The following is a 19088-nucleotide window of genomic DNA, read 5'->3' as shown; positions in this document are numbered from 1 at the left end:
ACCATATGCAGCCAAGATAGATTCAGTTAGTCATGCTTGCATCCTATCTTATCTATTCAGCCTAAGCACATGATTCCTGATAAGTTGAAATCGTTCAAGGATAAGTTTCCGGGAGCAGAAATTTCAAGAAGGTAAGGTATCCCAAATTTCCATCAGATTTCCCTAATCCCCCCACACTTAAGTTATACATTGTCCCCAATGTATGTGATTATGCATAAAGTAGAAGGATTTGGGGGTACTTCCCTGTTCGCCTTGTTAAGGTTCCTGCTAAACACAAATATGAAAACCTAATAACAAAATTAACTAAACATAATGGGTTGCCTCCCAGAAGCGCAATTGTTTAACGTCGTTATGCTCGACATCCTCTTTTTGCTCCTTTAATCCAATGAATACCGTGGAATGTCCAACGAGATGTCTACCGTAGAGGGGACATTTGCATCCTCATGGAACAACTTCAATCGATGTCCATTCACCTTGAAGATCTTACCTGTGTCGAGACTTTTGATCTCTACTGCACCATGGGGAAAACATTAGTCACAGTAAACGGACCCATCCACCTGGAACGTAGCTTACCTGGCATGAGTTGAAGTCGAGAATTATACAATAAGACCTTTTGTCCAATTTTAAATTGTTTTCTTAAGAGTGCATTGTCATGGAACCATTTGGTCTTTTCTTTGTAGATTCTTGAATTCTCGTATGCCTATAACCTCAACTCTTCCAGCTCTTGCAACTGAAGCTTCCTTTCCTTCCCCACTTCTTTCATATTCATGTTGCATTGCTTGATTGCCCAATAGGCCCAATGTTCAATTTCCACCGGCAAGTGGCAAGATTTGCCAAAAATTAACCTGTAAGGGGACATACCTATTGGGGTCTTGTAAGCTGTCCGATATGCCCAGAGAGCATCATCTAGACGTAGGTTCCAATCCTTCCTTCCTAGATTGACCGTCTTTTCCAAGATGGACTTTACCTCTCTATTGGAAATTTCAGCTTGCCCGTTAGTCTGGGGATGATAAGCAGTGGCAATTTGGTGATGCACCCCATATCTTCTCAACAAGGCTTCAACGGTTCTATTGCAAAAATGGGTCCCTTGATCGCTTATGATGGCTTGAGGAATGCCAAACCTACTGAAGATGTTAAACTTTATAAACCCTACAACACATTTAGACTCATCAGTTTTGGTGGCTTTGGCTTCCACCCATTTTGAGACATAATCGACTACCAAAAGTAGGTAAGAAAAACCACAAGAGGGGGGAAAGGGTCCCATGAAATCAATGCCCCAAACATCAAATATTTCACATATAAGAATGGGGGTTTGGGGCATCTCATTCCTGCGAGATAGTGTACTTGTTTGTTGACATCTTTCACAGTTTTTACAAAACAAATAGGCATCTCTAAATAGGGTGGCCCAATACAGCCCACTATCCAAGACTTTTCGAGCAGTCCTCTTTGGCCCAAAATGGCCCCCCCAAGCATAATTATGACAAAACCTTAGAATCGACATCTGCTCCTCCTCAGGGACACATCTCCTAATTATTTGGCCAGAACAAAATTTCCATACGTAGGATTTGTCCCATACATAATATTTCGCCTCATACCTGATTTTATTCTTTATGGATCTGCTAAGGTCATTAGGTAAAATTCCCGTGACCAAGTAATTCACAATGTCAGCAGACCATGGAGTCATACCTCTCATGTGGAACACCTGCTCATCAGGAAACAACTCACAAATGGGAGAGGAGTCCTCGTCTTTCACCAACCTACATAGGTGATCAGCCACCAAATTTTCAGCTCCCCTTCGATCCTTGATTTCTTGATTGAACTCTTGGAGCAAGAGTATCCATTTTATCAGCCTCGGTTTCGACTCCTTCTTTCCTAGTAGGTATCTCAAAGCTGCATGGTTAGAAAAAACAATCACTTTAGAGCCAAGCAAATATGACCTAAATTTGTCTAAAGCAAACACAATAGCTAATAGCTCTTTTTCAGTGGTTATGTAATTGCTCTGTGCAGCATTCAACGTTTTGGAAGCATAGTGAATGACATGGCTCTTCCCATTTATTCGTTGCCCTAGAACAGCCCCTACTGCATAATTGCTTGCATCTATCATGATCTCAAAGGGCAAGTTCCAATCGGGTGGTTGAATGATGGGTGCAATGGTTAATAAATTTTTAAGCTTGTTAAAAGCTTCCTTGCACTCATCATCAAAATTGAAAGGCACATCTTTTTGCAGCAAACTGGACAATGGCAGGGCAATTTTTGAAAAATCTTTGATGAACCTGCGATAAAACCCTGCATGTCCAAGAACAAAACGAACCTCCCTAACATTTGTAGGGTATGGTAAACTCACAATCAAATCAATTTTTGCCTTGTCGACTTCTATTCCTTTGGATGAAACTACATGTCCCAACACAATACCCTCCTTCACCATAAATGACATTTTTCATAGTTTAAGACAAGATTTGTTTCCACACACCTATTTAGAATTTTACTTAAACTATTCAAACAGTCATCAAACGAATCACCATAAACAGTAAAATCATCCATGAACACTTCAATGCATTTTTCAATAAAATCAGAAAATATGCTCATCATGCATCTTTGAAAAGTGCCCGGAGCATTACACAAACCAAAGGGCATTCATTTGTAGGTGAAGGTGCCGAACGGACAAGTGAATGTTGTTTTCTCTTGGTCCTCCTGCGCAATAACAATCTGATAATACCCGGAGTATCCATCGAGAAAACAGAAGAAAGCCTTACCTGCCAGCCTCTCTAGCATCTGATCAATGAAGGGTAGGGGAAAATGGTCCTTTCGAGTGGCCAAGTTGAGTTTTCAAAAATCTATTACCATTCGCCAGCCACCTTGTACCCTCTTGCGAATTAGTTCATTATTTTTATTTTTTACTACAGTCATCATAGTTTTATTAGGTACAACATGAATAGGACTTACCCATTTGCTGTATAAAATTGGATAAATTATCCCTTCATCTAACAGTTTAAGCACCTCTTTCATTACCGGGTTGTGTTTCCTATGTGGTTCTCTAACCGGTTTGGCATCATCTTCCAAAAGGATCCTACGCATGCAAATCGAGGGGCTGACCCCTTTTATGTCGGCTAGGGTCCAGCCAATCGCCTACTTATGGTCCTTTAGGACTTTGATGAGCCTCTCCTCTTGCTGCTCAGTCAACCCTTTTGCAATGATCACAAGCAGTGTCTCTTTTTCGCCCAAGTAGGCATATTTTAGGTGATTAGGTAGGGTTTTTTGTTCCAGCTCTGGAGCCGGCAAAATAAAGGGCACCAGCCTTGTGTGAGAACCCTTCGATTGAACATCAGAAGTACTTACCTCCTGTTCAGGTTCCGGAGTATCTTAGGATGCATTGATTTCCTCCTTCCTGTCTGATTGTGCCTTATATTCCAGCTCTGAAGGGATGAGAGATTCATCCTATGGATGCCCAAAGATTGCGGAATAAGGGGCGAATTTCATAAATTTTTCTCTCCCTTCAACTGGGAATCGTATTCCCTATTTAGAAAATCATATTTTCAAGGATCAATCTTGAACCATAAACTGAACCAGATCTGAACCAAAAGGACTGGGAGAGGATTATACCTGATACGGAGAAATACTTTCTCCCAATGGAGGTGTTCACGCCCAAGGAAGGATCCAAAATCTGCTCCAACTGAAGATGGCGCAGTGAAGGATGGAGCAGATTCAGCAATGTTCTTCAAAAGAACTTGACCCTTCACAAGAATCAACTGGACGACTTGAGTACAGCTCCAACCAATCTTTTCCCTAAAAGATTGAAATCAAGATCCAATCTTGATTGCTCCCAAGAATTGGAGATCGAACTAAAGGAATGGCAAAAGCAGGAAGGTGCCGGCAGGAGAGAATTCGCAGTATGCAGGAAATCTCTCAATCTCTCTTTCTTCAAAGAGAAGAATGCTATGGATGTTGTTGTGTAGTAGGCTACCGCCCCCTTCCCCTTTTATAATCTCAAAAGGGATCAGCTCCTTATCAGATTAGGAGCTGCTAATCCAAATCATATTTGGGTTAGAAGTCCCTTAGTGATAAGGGATAACCCTTATCTTATCTACAGATAAGATCAGCTGTCTCCTAATATAATTAGGAGGTTTCCATATCTAAATCTTATTTAGATCATGGACTCTCTGAGTGGATAAGGTCTAAGCCCAATCCTTTTAGCTGACCCACTTCAGAATTCGCCCCCTTTAAATGACTGATCAAATCAGCCTAGTTCGAAATGGGCTTAAGGCCCATTTAAGGTTATGTACTCAAAAGGCTTCCAAATTGCTGCCCAGTTGGGCTTCCTTGTATGGCGTGGGACCCAAGCATTGATCTACACATCAGCCACATGGGTTCGGCCCAGCCTTTGCTACAAGGCCTGGCCGAATACACTGTTAATGACAGTGCACCCCCTGAAACCCATCAAATGGGCTCTATGGGCCCAACACTTACACTAAGTGGTCCCAGGGCCAAGCCACCTTGTAACACCAAGGGACTGTGGGCAGATGCAAGATTAGCCCATCAGGTGTTATCCTCAATGGTCTTACACTTAACCTCTCAGCCCATAATGATCATACACTGCCCGACAAGAGAGGACCTCTCCCTCAGCTGCAAGGAACAGTGTTGCACTCTCCACTTATATGGATCCCGGGAATTAAAACCTTCTTGCAAAACAATTTAGAAACCATACATATATACTTTTATATCTCATATAAAATATATTTTGCAAAACAAATCTCAACGGTTGAAATCGGCTGCCGGCAGTCTTGGTTTCCATCAGTGAGAGTGCATCCCCGATCATTACCTTTGTCCGACAAAGGGGCTGATCCTGTCACTATGATCACCCACTCAGATGAATTCTCGGACTGTCCCAACATACCCAGGTTTTGACCCCCGCTAAGGATCTCACTGATTGGTACATCAAAGACAGCCCAATCCGACACCTAGTGTAGTATCATAATCGAGTCTACCGGTTGGGTGTAACTTTCCAGTTTTGCCCATCAATCTCCAAGGTCCAGGGCAATACTGGAAATCTGGTCCAGTTCAAAGATTCAATTAATCCTACACTGTATGTGCCTAGGGTCTCACCCTGGCAGCTGAGACAAGCCACCCCAACCGACTTGGTGGCACTACAGTGTCAGCCTTGTCAGGATAGGTCTCCCAGACCGACCCACTGGCTGTGAACAATCTAAACTAACACGAGTCTCATTAAGTATCCAGTTTAAGGGTATTACACAGAAACATACCAAGGGAACATGAATCAAATATGTATCTTTATTCATTTACAATAAACTCATAAAGTACATCATTCTGATTGAAGCTAAGGGCATACAAAACTGTCTAACAGCTCCCACTGCACTTAGGTCCAATCAGGTACTAGCCGGAGTCCCATGCTTTCCACGTGTTTCTCAAACACTTTCTGTGATAGTGGCTTTGTCAATGGGTCTGCTACATTTTCCACTGCTGCTACCTCTCAACATCAACCTCCTGTTGTCACACAACAGTGGAATGGGTGATGTGCTGAATTCCAAATTCAGGAATGAACACTTTCATTCATAAGGCAGCCTCACTTACGGCAATGTGTTCGGCTTGGGTTGTCGACTATTTTAATTTGCTACTTAGGACCCCTGTTTGCTGACATTCAGAAAACAACACACGATCCTATCGTGAAAACATATCCAGATGTAGACTTTCTATCATCTGGGTCTGACTGAAAATCGGCATCTGTATACCCTTGGATCTGTAATGAGCTACCGTCGAATACTAGACAAAACTCTTTTGTCCTTCGAAGGTACTTAAGTATGTTTTTCACAGCAGTCCAATGCTCCTGCCCTGGGTTGGCCTGAAATCTGCTTACTACACTCACTGCCTGAGCAATGTCAGGATGAGTGCACAGCATGGCAGACATGATGTTCCCTACGGCAGAGGCATAGGGAACGTCTTTCATGCCATCAATCTCCTCAGAAGTCTTGGGAGACATCTTCTTGGAGAGAGTGACTCCGTGCCTGAAAGGAACATTTCCTTTCTTGGAGTTTTCCATGCTGTATCTTTTGACTATTTTGTCAATGTAAGCAGATTGGGATAATCCTATTATCCGCTTCGATCTATCTCTATAGAGTCGAAGACCTAGTATATAGGAGGCTTCTCCAAGATCTTTCATGGAGAATTGCTGCGAAAGCCATACTTTCACCGTAGTTAACATTCCCACATCATTCCCAATGAGTAGAATGTCATCTACATACAGAACCAAGAAGGTAACCTTATCCCCACTGTACTTCCTGTAGACACAGGGTTCATCTGGATTCTGCTCGAAGTCAAACGATTTGACAGCAGAGTTAAAACGGATGTTCCAACTTCTAGAAGCTTGCTTAAGCCCATAAATGGATCTGTTAAGTTTACATACCATGTTTTCCTGACCTGCAGCAATGAAGCCTTGCGGCTGCTGCATATAGATATCTTCAGTAAGATCTCCATTCAGGAATGCAGTTTTGACATCCATCTGCCAAATCTCATAATCATGGTATGCTGCTATAACTAGCAGGATCCTAATGGATTTAAGCATGGCCACAGGCGAAAAGGTTTCCTCATAATCGATGCCCTCTTTCTAAGTGTACCCTTTCGCCACCAGACGAGCCTTGAAGGTCTCAACTTTACCATCGGGGCCTTTCTTCCTCTTGTAAATCCATTTGCAACCGATTGCCTTTACCCCGGAGGGCGGATCTACTAGAGTCCAGACTCCATTGGTCTCTATTGAGTCCGTCTCCGCTCTCATGGCCTCCACCCACTTCTGGGAATCTATGTCCAACATAGCTTCCGCGTAAGTCACGGGATCCTCCTCACTAGTCAAGGTTTCCACCAGGTAACTATCCTGGTCATAACCATAACGGACTGGTGGCCTGGATGCCCGAGTGGATCTTCTAAGTTGGTCACTACCTGGAACTTGTGGGACATCTCCCACTGCTCCTGAGCTCTCCTCATCAAGAACAACTTCCTGACGATGGGTGTCCAGGATATAGTCGGTTTCCAAGACTATAGGCAACGGCTGGTCTTAGATTCCAACTTGTCTGCACTCGTTCTTTTAACGTGTGCTGGACAACCCCAAATCTTCAAGTGTCTGACACTTGGTTTCTTTCCGGTCCAAAGTTCATATGGAGTATTCGGAACCGATTTGGTTGGAACCCGATTCAGCACGTAAATCGCAGTCTCTAATGCGTAACCCCGAAAGGATGTGGGTAACTCTGAGTGTATGAGAAGCGACCGGACCATATCTAATAAGGTCCTATTCCTCCTCTCTGAAACACCGTTAAGTTGTGGTGTAGCAGGAGGAGCTAATTGTGATACTATCCCATTGTCCTTTAAGTAGTCCCTGAATTCGTCAGAGAGATATTCGCCACCTCAATCGGATCGAAGGGCTTTAATTTCTCTCCCTAACTGTTTCTCGACCTCTTGTCTAAACTCTTTGAACTTTTCAAAGGATTCAGACTTGTGTCTCATTAGGTACACGTAACCATATCGTGAAAAATCATCTGTGAAGGTGATGAAATACACGTGTTGATTTCGTGTCCTAACACTCAGGGGACCACATACATCAGTATGTACTAGGTCAAGTGTGCCTGTACATCTTTCAGGCTTACCGTGAAATGGCCGTTTCGTCATCTTGCCTTGTAGGCAAGGCTCACAGGTGGGAAGATCTTCTACAGCTAGAAAATCCAAAGGACCATCCTTTACCAACCTTGTGATTCGGTCAACACCGATGTGGCCAAGTCGGTAATGCCACAGACACGTGGGATTAACTGTATCACGGGCTCTCTTCTTGGGGTTTTCAACCGACGTAGTTTCGGTTATGTTAGTTTCTAGAGAAGGATGTAGAACATAGAGACCGTTCTCTAGTTCCCCGTATGCGATGAATCTGTTGTTTCTTTTAATAGTAATCATATTACTAAAGAAGACAGAATAACCATCTGCACACAGTTTTGAGACACAAATCAAATTTCTTCTTAAATTTTGTACGTAAAGACAATCTTTCAGTACAATTATTCCTTCTCTAAAAAATAGTTCCACAGTTCCTATGGCCGCGGCTGCAACAGTTGCAGTAGTCCCCAAGTAGAGTGTGACTTCTCCTTCACTCAGCCTTCTGCTTACCTTGAACCCCTGCAGTGAGTTACACGCATGAGTTGAAGCCCCGGAGTCAATACACCAGGACGCAGAAGCTACCAATAAATTGGTTTCTATAACACAAGTTTCGAAGTTACCTTTCTTGGATTCCAGGTAGGCAGGACAATTCCTTTTCCAGTGGCCGGTCTTCTTGCAGAAGTGACAGGCATCCGATGCTTTGTCTTTCTTCTGCTTCTTGCTTTTAGTGGCTTTCTTCTGAAGCTTCTTTGCCTTCCTCTTTCTCTTGCCTGACTTGCTAGCTTCAACAAGCATGGCTACAGGCTCATCCTTTTTAATCAGTTCTTCAGCTCTTTGCAACATATTGCTGAGCTCTTGTAAGCTGACATTCAGCTTGTTCATGTTATAGTTCATGATGAACGGAATAAAGGAAGGAGGCAAAGAGTTAAGGATAGCATCTATCTGGGTTGCAAGGTCCAGCCCGGATCCAAGAGCCTCCAGTTCATTGATGTATCCCATCATCCGAAGACAATGGTCGTGAACTTGTTGGCCCTTGGACATTTGTGTGGTCATGAACTGTTTCAAGACTTTTTGTCGAGTAGAACGATTCTGCTCTTCATACATCGTCCTGAGACTGTCCAATATGTCCTTGGCAAGTTCGATCGGATCGAACTGCCTCTGTATCGGATTGTCCAGCGAGGCAATGATGTAACACCGGGCAAGGGAGTTTTTCTCCTCCCATTCTTGATAGTCTCTCCTTCGGGCCTCAGAAGCCCTATCTCCCGGACGCTCCGGTGCAGGATTCTTTGCCACTTTATCAAGTTTTTCAGAAGCAAGGACTAGCATAAGGTTTCTATACCAGTCAGCATAGTTTGGGCCCTTCAACTTGTTGTCATCAAGTAGCTTTGCAAAAGATCCGTTTGCCATTTTCTGATAAAAGAGCAAACATCAGTCCACGACCTAATTTGATTCATGTTCATTTCATAGATATGAATTTTAATCTACGATCCATTTCCATTTATTCGTCTCTGAGATTTCCCTCCTTTCTCAGTGACGGAGACTACGGGTTGTCTCTGGAAATGTGGGAAATCACATAGGGTGCATGAGGCCAACTGTTTCAGCTGCATAACCCCACCACCTTTCTGTGAAGGATCATATCCACTCATCATATGAGTTTTCCCTTTGGCCTCTGTCAGACAAGGTTCAGAGCCGTTTTCAGGTAAACCTTTCTATCCAGTGAGTGCTTACCCATCATATTCGTGAACGCCAAGGTACCGTGAGAGAGTTCCCATTTTCTAGTGAAGCCCCTCCCACATCAGTCTATGACGCCCCTATCATCTTATGAAACACTTAGACAAGCCCAACAGCAAATGGATAGCCCATTTTCTGGTGCGTTTCCTCATTACTGAAGGACCCATCCTTGTGCTAATGATGGAAGGCCTTTAGAGAGTTCATCATATGAATCTCCCTATCACATGCACTCATATTATCTGGAGGGAACCGATAATTACGCCCTAGTTTTATCTTTAGGTCAAACCAAAGTGGCTCCCACTGACTTTCATAAAGCCAGATTTTGGTGGGCCTAAATCGGCTAGGGTTCCGCACGAGACCTCATGATGAGGTGTGGGGCCCACCACTGAGGGAGGTCATCCAATGACCAAAAGGGACACCATGGCAATGATGTGCATTCAGCCATGGTGTGCGAAAGAGCCACTGTCGATTGAGCATGGGCCAAGTACTTATGGCCCATGTACGTAGCACATCACACATCCAAACATCACATGCAGGGATAAATTTGTCCAATCAATTAATTATCTGTAAAGCCCATTTGAAGCCCATTTTAAATCCATAATATTAACCATTAACATTATCTAGGTATATGGGCCGAACGGTTCAACCCATAGAGCTTTAAGGGTTAAGTGGCTTTTAGCAGTTTTAACTATTTAAAACTGGGCTTTTACAGGTTGGGCCGAATTAACCATTTAATTAAATATCAATCCTCAGGCCCATTAGTGGGAAAGTTAGGGCTGACTTTCAGCCTTGATTAAACCCTAGATTTGGTCCAAACAGTTTGAACCAATCTTGGTTCGAATGGGTCTAGGGTTTGATTTCTAATTAAATCTTTAATTCAAGAAAATAATCTGAAATTAATTACTGATAAAAGAAAAACAACAATCAGTAAATCAGGGCTGTTTGCACAATCCATCCTGCAAAATAGAGGTTAGATCATAGAATGCAGTTTCACAAACTGCAAATCGCAGATGGCGATTCTCCCATCTGCAAAATCTTCTTCTCTGCGAAATCTCCCTTTCTGCGCCGCCATCTTCGATCCAAAATAAAATAAAATAGAAATCCTATTTCTATAAATTATTATATAAGATCGAATGCCTATAAATTGAGTCTAAAAATAAAAAAATTATTTACAGACCAAATGTAATAAATAAATCAAGAAACTGCAAATCTTGCAGGTTCACTGCGCAAACCAAGATTTCGATCTCCTCTTGTACGAACAGCCCATAAATCAAGAAAATCATAAAGAACAATTCTAAATAATAATCAGATTTATATAAAATTAATTTCAGATTATTCGCCCATTAATTTTGGGAACAAAATTTCCCAAAACCCATATCTGCGCAAATCGGGTTGAACACCTTCTGCCCATTTGCGCAGGTTCAGATCTGAAACAAACTGGTTCAAGATTTGAACCATGGCTCTGATACCACTGAAGGGATGAGAGATCCATCCTATGGACGCCCAAAGATTGCGGAATAAGGGGCGAATTTCAAAAATTTTTCTCTCCCTTCAACTGGGAATCGTATTCCCTATTTAGAAAATCATATTTTCAAGGATCAATCTTGAACCATAAACTGAACTAGATCTGAAACAAAAGGAGTGGGAGAGGATTATACCTGATACGGAGAAATACTTTCTCCCAATGGAGGTGTTCACGCCCAAGGAAAGATCCAAAATCTGCTCCCACTGAAGATGGCGCAGTGAAGGATGGAGCAGATTCAGCAATGTTCTTCAAAAGAACTTGACCCTTCACAAGAATCAACTGGACGACTTGAGTACAGCTCCAACCAATCTTTTCCCTAAAAGATTGAAATCAAGATCCAATCATGATTGCTCCCAAGAATTGGAGATCGAACTAAAGGAATGGCAAAAGCAGGAAGGTGGCGGCAGGAGAGAATTCGCAGTATGCAGGAAATCTCTCAATCTCTCATTCTTCAAAGAGAAGAATGCTATGGATGTTGTTGTGTAGTAGGCTGCCGCCCCCTTCCCCTTTTATAATCTCAAAAGGGATCAGCTCCTAATCAGATTAGGAGCTGCTAATCCAAATCATATTTGGGTTAGAAGTCCCTTAGTGATAAGGGATAACCCTTATCTTATCTGCAGATAAGATCAGCTATCTCCTAATCTAATTAGGAGGTTTCCATATCTAAATCTTATTTAGATCATGGACTCTCTGAGTGGATAGGGTCTAAGCCCAATCCTTTTAGCTGACCCACTTCAGAATTCGCCCCCTTTAAATGACTGATCAAATCAGCCTAGTTCGAAATGGGCTTAAGGCCCATTTAAGGTTATGTACTCAAAAGGCTTCCAAATTGCTGCCTAGTTGGGCTTCCTTGTATGGCGTGGGACCCAAGCATTGATCTACACATCAGCCACATGGGTTCGGCCCAGCCTTTGCTACAAGGCCTGGCCGAATACACTGTTAATGACAGTGCACCCCCTGAAACCCATCAAATGGGCTCTATGGGCCCAACACTTACACTAAGTGGTCCCAGGGCCAAGCCACCTTGTAACACCCAGGGACTGTGGGCAGATGCAAGATTAGCCCATCAGGTGTTATCCTCAATGGTCTTACACTTAACCTCTCAGCCCATAATGATCATACACTGCCCGACAAGAGAGGACCTCTCCCTCGGCTGCAAGGAACAGTGTTGCACTCTCCACTTATATGGATCCCGGGAATTAAAACCTTCTTGCAAAACAATTTAGAAACCATAAATATATACTTTTATATCTCATATAAAATATATTTTGCAAAACAAATCTCAACGGTTGAAATCGGCTGCCGGCAGTCTTGGTTTCCATCAGTGAGAGTGCATCCCCGATCATTACCTTTGTCCGACAAAGGGGCTGATCCTGTCACTATGATCACCCACTCAGATGAATTCTCGGACTGTCCCAACATACCCAGGTTTTGACCCCCGCTAAGGATCTCACTGATTGGTACATCAAAGACAGCCCAATCCGACACCTAGTGTAGTATCATAATCGAGTCTAGGGGTCGGGTGTAACTTTCCAGTTTTGCCCATCAATCTCCATGGTCCAGGGCAATACTGGAAATCTGGTCCAGTTCAAAGATTCAATTAATCCTACACTGTATGTGCCTAGGGTCTCACCCTGGCAGCTGAGACAAAACACCCCAACCGACTTGGTGGCACTACAGTGTCAGCCTTGTCAGGATAGGTCTCCCCAGACCAACCCATTGGCTGTGAACATTCTAAACTAACACGAGTCTCATTAAGTGTCTAGTTTAAGGGTATTACACAGAAACATACCAAGGGAACATGAATCAAATATGTATCTTTATTCATTTACAATAAACTCATAAAGTACATCATTCTGATTGAAGCTAAGGGCATACAAAACTGTCTAACAAGCTCATCATCCATGTCCTCCTCTCCAAAGACTTCCTGCCCAATCGAATTGATAGTATCAATAAAGCAGATCGAATGACACTCACTAGGATATTTCATTGCATCAAAAATATTAAATTTTACAATCTCTCCGTCAAAGTCGACGGAGAGGGTACCCTCGTCCACATCTATTTTGGTCTTGGCTGTTTTCATGAATGGCCGACCTAATAGAGGTGGGGCTGAACTCGTGGCTGTGTCTTCTTCCATCTTCAGGATGTAAAAATCAGTTGGAAAGATCAAATCGTTAACCTGCACTAATACATCCTCAACAATCCCTTTTGGGTATGCATTAGAACGATCAGCCAATTGAATAACAACTCTAGTCTCTTTTAAGGGACCTAGTCTCAATGCACAGTAAATCGAGTATGGCATGACATTAATACATGCACCTAAGTCCAGCATGGCACGCTCGATTCGTTTATTGCCAATCACACAGGGTAGGGTAAACATACCAATAGATGCACCTAAGTCCAGCATGGCACGCTCGATTCGTTTATTGCCAATCACACAGGGTAGGGTAAACATACCTGGATCAGCACGCTTTTCTGGCAGGGTCCTATTGATTACGGCTGAAACATTCTCTCCCCTCTTACCTTTTCATCAATTCGCAGCCTCCTCTTGTTTGTGTATAACTCTTTCAAAATTTTTGCATATTTAGGGATTTGTTTTATTGCATCTAACAAGGGAATTTTGATCTCCACCTTCTTGAAGGTTTCTAACACTTCTTGTTCATATTCCTCTTTCTTTGAACTTGCCAACCTGCTAGAAAAAGGTGGTACAACATTAGTAACCTTAGGGAGAGGGGGGTCCGATTTTACCTCAATGGGGCTGTTGTTTGACCCTTGTCCTTCCTCTTCCTTGGCTGCCTTCGATGGTGAACTTGGTTGGGACTGCAACTCTCTTCCGCTTCTCAACACCACCGCACTTGCATTCTCTTTCGGATTAACTACCGTTTGTGAGGGTAGTATCCCGGAGTTCTACGCCTTCAACTTGCTGATGGAAGTGGCAAGTTGGCTAATTTGGTTCCCCAAATTCTGAATGCTAGCTCTCGTTTCCTGCTGAAATTGCTGAGTATTAGTAGCTAGAGCCTTAACTATTTCATCCAAAGACATACCTGAATTCAGGGGTTGGCCTTGCGCTGTGATAGGTGTTGAAAACTGGGACTGTCGACTAAAAAATTGGGGCTGATATTTCTACTGTCCTCCTTGGGTCCCGTAGCTTAAGTTTGGATGATCTCTCCACCCCGGATTGTAATGATTGGAGTAAGGATCATACTTTCATTGGGGTTGCCTGGGAATCTCCCAGGCATTGACTTGCTGCATTGGACCATCTTGTAGTGATGGACACATGTCCGTATGATGTCCAGGGATCGAACAGATACCACACACCCTAGCAGTTTGTAACCGTCCTGCTGTGAGCTACTTAACCAAAGCAGTTAAATCAGAAATCTGGGTTTCTAAATTTGCATGGCTTACCTCGTTAACCCTTCTAATGGTACCTTCTGTCCTTGTACCGAATTGCTGAGAATTTTTGGCCATATTGGAGATTACTTCCCTGGCCGCTTCAGGTGTCTTGTTCACTAGAGCTCCTTCACTGGCTGCATCAACCATACTTCTATCCATGGGCTCAAGCCCTTCATAGAAGTATTGGATTAACAATTGTTCAGGAATTTGGTGGTGGGGACAACTAGCAACAAGTTGCTTAAACCTTTCCCAATATTCATATAATGTCTCACCACCAAACTGCCAAACTCCACATATTTCTTTTCTTATATTTGCAGCCCGGGACGCATGAAAATATTTATCTAAAAATATCCTATTCATTTCATCCCACGTGCGTACTGAACCGGGAGGAAGAATATACAACCAATCCTTTGCTTTATCTCTTAAAGTAAATGGAAAGGCTATGAGTTTTACCTGGTCCTCGGTCATACCGTGGGGTTTCATGCTTGAACAGACGACATGAAATTCCTTTAGATGTTTGTGAGGGTCCTTGAAAGGGATGAGAGATCCATCCTATGGACGCCCAAAGATTGCGGAATAAGGGGCGAATTTCAAAAAATTTATCTCTACCTTCAACTGGGAATCGTATTCCCTATTTAGAAAATCATATTTTCAAGGATCAATCTTGAACCATAAACTGAACCAGATCTGAACCAAAAGGAGTGGGAGAGGATTATACCTGATACGAAGAAATACTATCTCCCAATGGAGGTGTTCACTCCTAAGGAAGGATCCAAAATCTGCTCCCACTGAAGATGGCGCAGTGAAGGATGGAGCAGAATCAACAACGTTCTTCAAAAGAACTTGACCCTTCGCAAGAATCAACTGGACGGCTTGTGAGTACAGCTCCAACCAATCTTTTCCCAAAAGATTGAGATCGAGATCAAATCTTGATTGCTCCCAAGAACTGGAGGTCGAACTGAAGGAATGGCAATGGCAGGAAGGTGGCGGCAGGAGAGAATTCACAGTATGCAGGAAATCTCTCAATCTCTCTTTCTTTAAGAGAAGAATGCTGTTGATGATGATAAAAGGCTGCCACCCCCTTCCCCTTTTATAATCTCAAAGGGATCAGCTCCTAATCAGATTAGGAGTTGCTAATCCAAATCATATTTGGGTTAGAAGTCCCTTAGTGATAAGGGATAATCCTTATCTTATCTGAAGATCAGATCAGCTATCTCCTAATATAATTAGGAGGTTTGCAGATCTAAATCTCATTTAGATCTTGGACTCTCTGAGTGGATAGGGTCTAAGCCCAATCCTTTTAGCTGACCCACTTCAGAATTCGCCCCCTTTAAATGACTGATCAAATCAGCCCAGTTCGAAATGGGCTTAAGGCCCATTTAAGGTTATGTACTCAAAAAGCCTTCCAAACTGCTGCCCAGTTGGGCTTCCTTGTATGGCGTGGGACCCAAGCATTGATCTACACATCAGCCACATGGGTTCAGCCTAGCCTTTGTTACAAGGCCTGGCCGAATGCACTACTGAAGATAGTGTACCCCCTGAAACCCATCAAATGGGCTCTATGAAGGGATGAGAGATCCATCCTATGGACGCCCAAAGATTGCGGAATAAGGGGCGAATTTCTCTCTGACGAATTCAGGGACTACTTAAAGGACAATGGAATAGTGTCACAATTAGCTCCTCCTGCTACACCACAACTTAACGGTGTTTCAGAGAGGAGGAATAGGACCTTATTAGATATGGTCCGGTCGCTTCTCATACACACAGAGTTACCCACATCCTTTTGGGGTTACGCATTAGAGACTGCGATTTACGTGCTGAATCGGGTTCCAACCAAATCGGTTCCGAATACTCCATATGAACTTTGGACCAGAAAGAAACCAAGTGTCAGACACTTGAAGATTTGGGGTTGTCCAGCACACGTTAAAAGAACGAGTGCAGACAAGTTGGAATCTAAGACCAGCCGTTGCCTATTTGTAGGCTACCCAAAAGGCTCTGTAGGTTACCTTTTCTATGACCCAAGTGAGCAGAAAGTGTTCTGTAGTCGAAATGCGCAATTCTTGGAAACCGACTATATCTTGGACACCCAACGTCAGGAAGTTGTTCTTGATGAGGAGAGCTCAGGAGCAGTGGGAGATGTCCCACAAGTTCCAGGTAGTGACCAACTTAGAGGATCCACTCGGGCATCCAGGCCACCAGTCCGTTATGGTTATGACCAGGATAGTTACCTGGTGGAAACCTTGACTAGTGAGGAGGATCCCGTGACTTACGCGGAAGCTATGTTGGACATAGATTCCCAGAAGTGGTGGAGGCCATGAGAGCGGAGATGGACTCAATAGAGACCAATGGAGTCTGGACTCTAGTAGATCCGCCCTCCGGGGTAAAGGCAATCGGTTGCAAATGGATTTACAAGAGGAAGAAGGGCCCCGATGGTAAAGTTGAGACCTTCAAGGCTCGTCTGGTGGCGAAAGGGTACACTCAGAAAGAGGGCATCGATTATGAGGAAACCTTTTCGCCAGTGGCCATGCTTAAATCCATTAGGATCCTGCTAGCTGTAGCAGCATACCATGATTATGAGATTTGGCAGATGGATGTCAAAACTACATTCCTGAATGGAGATCCTGCTGAAGATATCTATATGCAGCAGCCGCAAGGCTTCGTTGCTGCAGGTCAGGAAACCATGGTATGTAAACTTAACAGATCCATTTATGGGCTTAAGCAAGCTTCTAGAAGTTGGAACATCCGTTTTAACTCTGCTGTCAAATCGTTTGACTTCGAGCAGAATCCGGATGAACCCTGTGTCTACAGGAAGTACAGTGGGGATAAGGTTACCTTCTTGGTTCTGTATGTAGATGACATTCTACTCATTGGGAATGATGTGGGAATGTTAACTACGGTGAAAGTATGGCTTTCGCAGCAATTCTCCATGAAAGACCTTGGAGAAGTCTCCTATATACTGGGTCTTCGACTCTATAGAGATAGATCGAAGCGGATAATAGGATTATCCCAATCTGCTTACATTGACAAAATAGTCAAAAGATACAGCATGGAAAACTCCAAGAAAGGAAATGTTCCTTTCAGGCATGGAGTCACTCTCTCCAAGAAGATGTCTCCCAAGACGTCTGAGGAGATTGATGGCATGAAAGACGTTCCTTATGCCTCAGCCGTAGGGAGCATCATGTATGCCATGCTGTGCACTCATCCTGACATAGCTCAGGCAGTGAGTGTAGTAAGCAGATTTCAGGCCAACCCAGGGCAGGAGCATTGGACTGCTGTGAAAAACATACTTAAGGACCTTCGAAGGACAAAAGAGTTTTGTCTAGTATTCAACGGTAGCTCACTACAGATTGAAGGGTTTACAGATGCCGATTTCCAGTCAGACCCAGATGATAGAAGTCTACATCTGGATATGTTTTCACGATAGGATCATGTGCTGTTTGCTGGAAAAGCAGCAAACAGGGTTCCACTGCAGACTCCACGACCGAGGCCGAGTACATTGCCGCAAGTGAGGCTGCCAAAGAAGCCGTGTGGATGAAGAAGTTCGTTCACGAGTTGGGAGTAGTTCCGTCCAGCACATCACCCATCCCATTGTTGTGTGACAACAATGGAGCCATTGCTCAGGCTAAGGAGCCATGAGCCCACTCGAAGTCGAAGCACATCGAGAGGAAGTACCACGTACTGCGGGAGATTGTTGGTAGAGGGGACGTCCTGATTCAGAAGGTAGTGTCAACGGAAAATGTAGCAGACCCATTGACAAAGCCACTATCACAGAAAGTGTTTGAGAAACACGTGGAAAGCATGGGACTCCGGCTAGTACCTGATTGGAACGAAGTGCAAGTGGGAGCTGTTAGACAGTTTTGTATGCCCTTAGCTTCAATCAGAATGATGTACTTTATGAGTTTATTGTAAATGAATAAAGATACATATTTGATTCATGTTCCCTTGGTATGTTTCTGTGTAATACCCTTAAACTGGACACTTAATGATACTCGTGTTAGTTTAGAATGTTCACAGCCAGTGGGTCGGTCTGGGGAGACCTATCCTGACAAGGCTGACACTGTGGTGCCACCAAGTCGGTTGGGGTGGCCTGTCTCAGCTGCCAGGGTGAGACCCTAGGCACATACAGTGTAGGATTAATTGAATCTTTGAACTGGACCAGATTTCCAGTATTGCCCTGGACCTTGGAGATTGAAGGGCAAAACTGGGAAGTTACACCCGACCCCTAGACTCAATTATGATACTACACTAGGTGTCGGATTGGGCTGTCTTTGATGTACCAATCAGTGAGATCCTTAGCGGGGGTCAAAACCTGGGTATGTTGGGACAGTCCGAGAATTCATCTGAGTGGGTGCTCATAGTGACAGGATCAGCCCCTTTGTCGGACAAAGGTAATGATCGGGGATGCACTCTCACTGATGGAAACCAAGACAGCCGGCAGCCGATTTCAACCGTTGAGATTTGTTTTGCAAAATATATTTTATATAAGATATAAAAGTATATATGTATGGTTTCTAAATTGTTTGCAAGAAGGTTTTAATTCCTGGGATCCATATAAGTGGAGAGTGCAACACTGTTCCTTTCATCCGAGGGAGAGGTCCTCTCTTGTCGGGCAGTGTATGATCATTATGGGCTGAGAGGTTAAGTGTAAGACCATTGAGGATAATGCCTGATGGGCTAATCTTGCATCTGCACACAGTCCCTAGGTCTTACAAGGTGGCTTGGCCCAGGGACCACTTAGTGTAAGTGTTGGGCCCATAGAGCCCATTTGATGGGTTTCAGGGGGTGCACTGTCATT

At 43.6% G+C, this 19088-nt stretch overlaps 1 non-coding gene across 1 annotated transcript; it reads left to right on the top strand.

The window, feature by feature from the left end:
* The first annotated feature begins 14498 nt into the window (after positions 1–14498).
* LOC148803012 (small nucleolar RNA R71) lies at positions 14499–14605 on the top strand. The gene has a single exon (XR_016081742.1). It is a non-coding gene; the product is annotated as a small nucleolar RNA R71 (small nucleolar RNA).
* Positions 14606–19088: the final 4483 nt, after the last annotated feature.

The sequence above is a fragment of the Nelumbo nucifera genome, chromosome 1, assembly GCF_055504915.1.
Source record: "Nelumbo nucifera cultivar China Antique chromosome 1, China Antique-T2T, whole genome shotgun sequence".
Classification (NCBI taxonomy): Eukaryota; Viridiplantae; Streptophyta; class Magnoliopsida; order Proteales; family Nelumbonaceae; genus Nelumbo; species Nelumbo nucifera.
The sequence above is the reverse complement of the archived record's forward strand: the minus strand, read 5'-3'. Positions and strand labels throughout refer to the sequence as shown.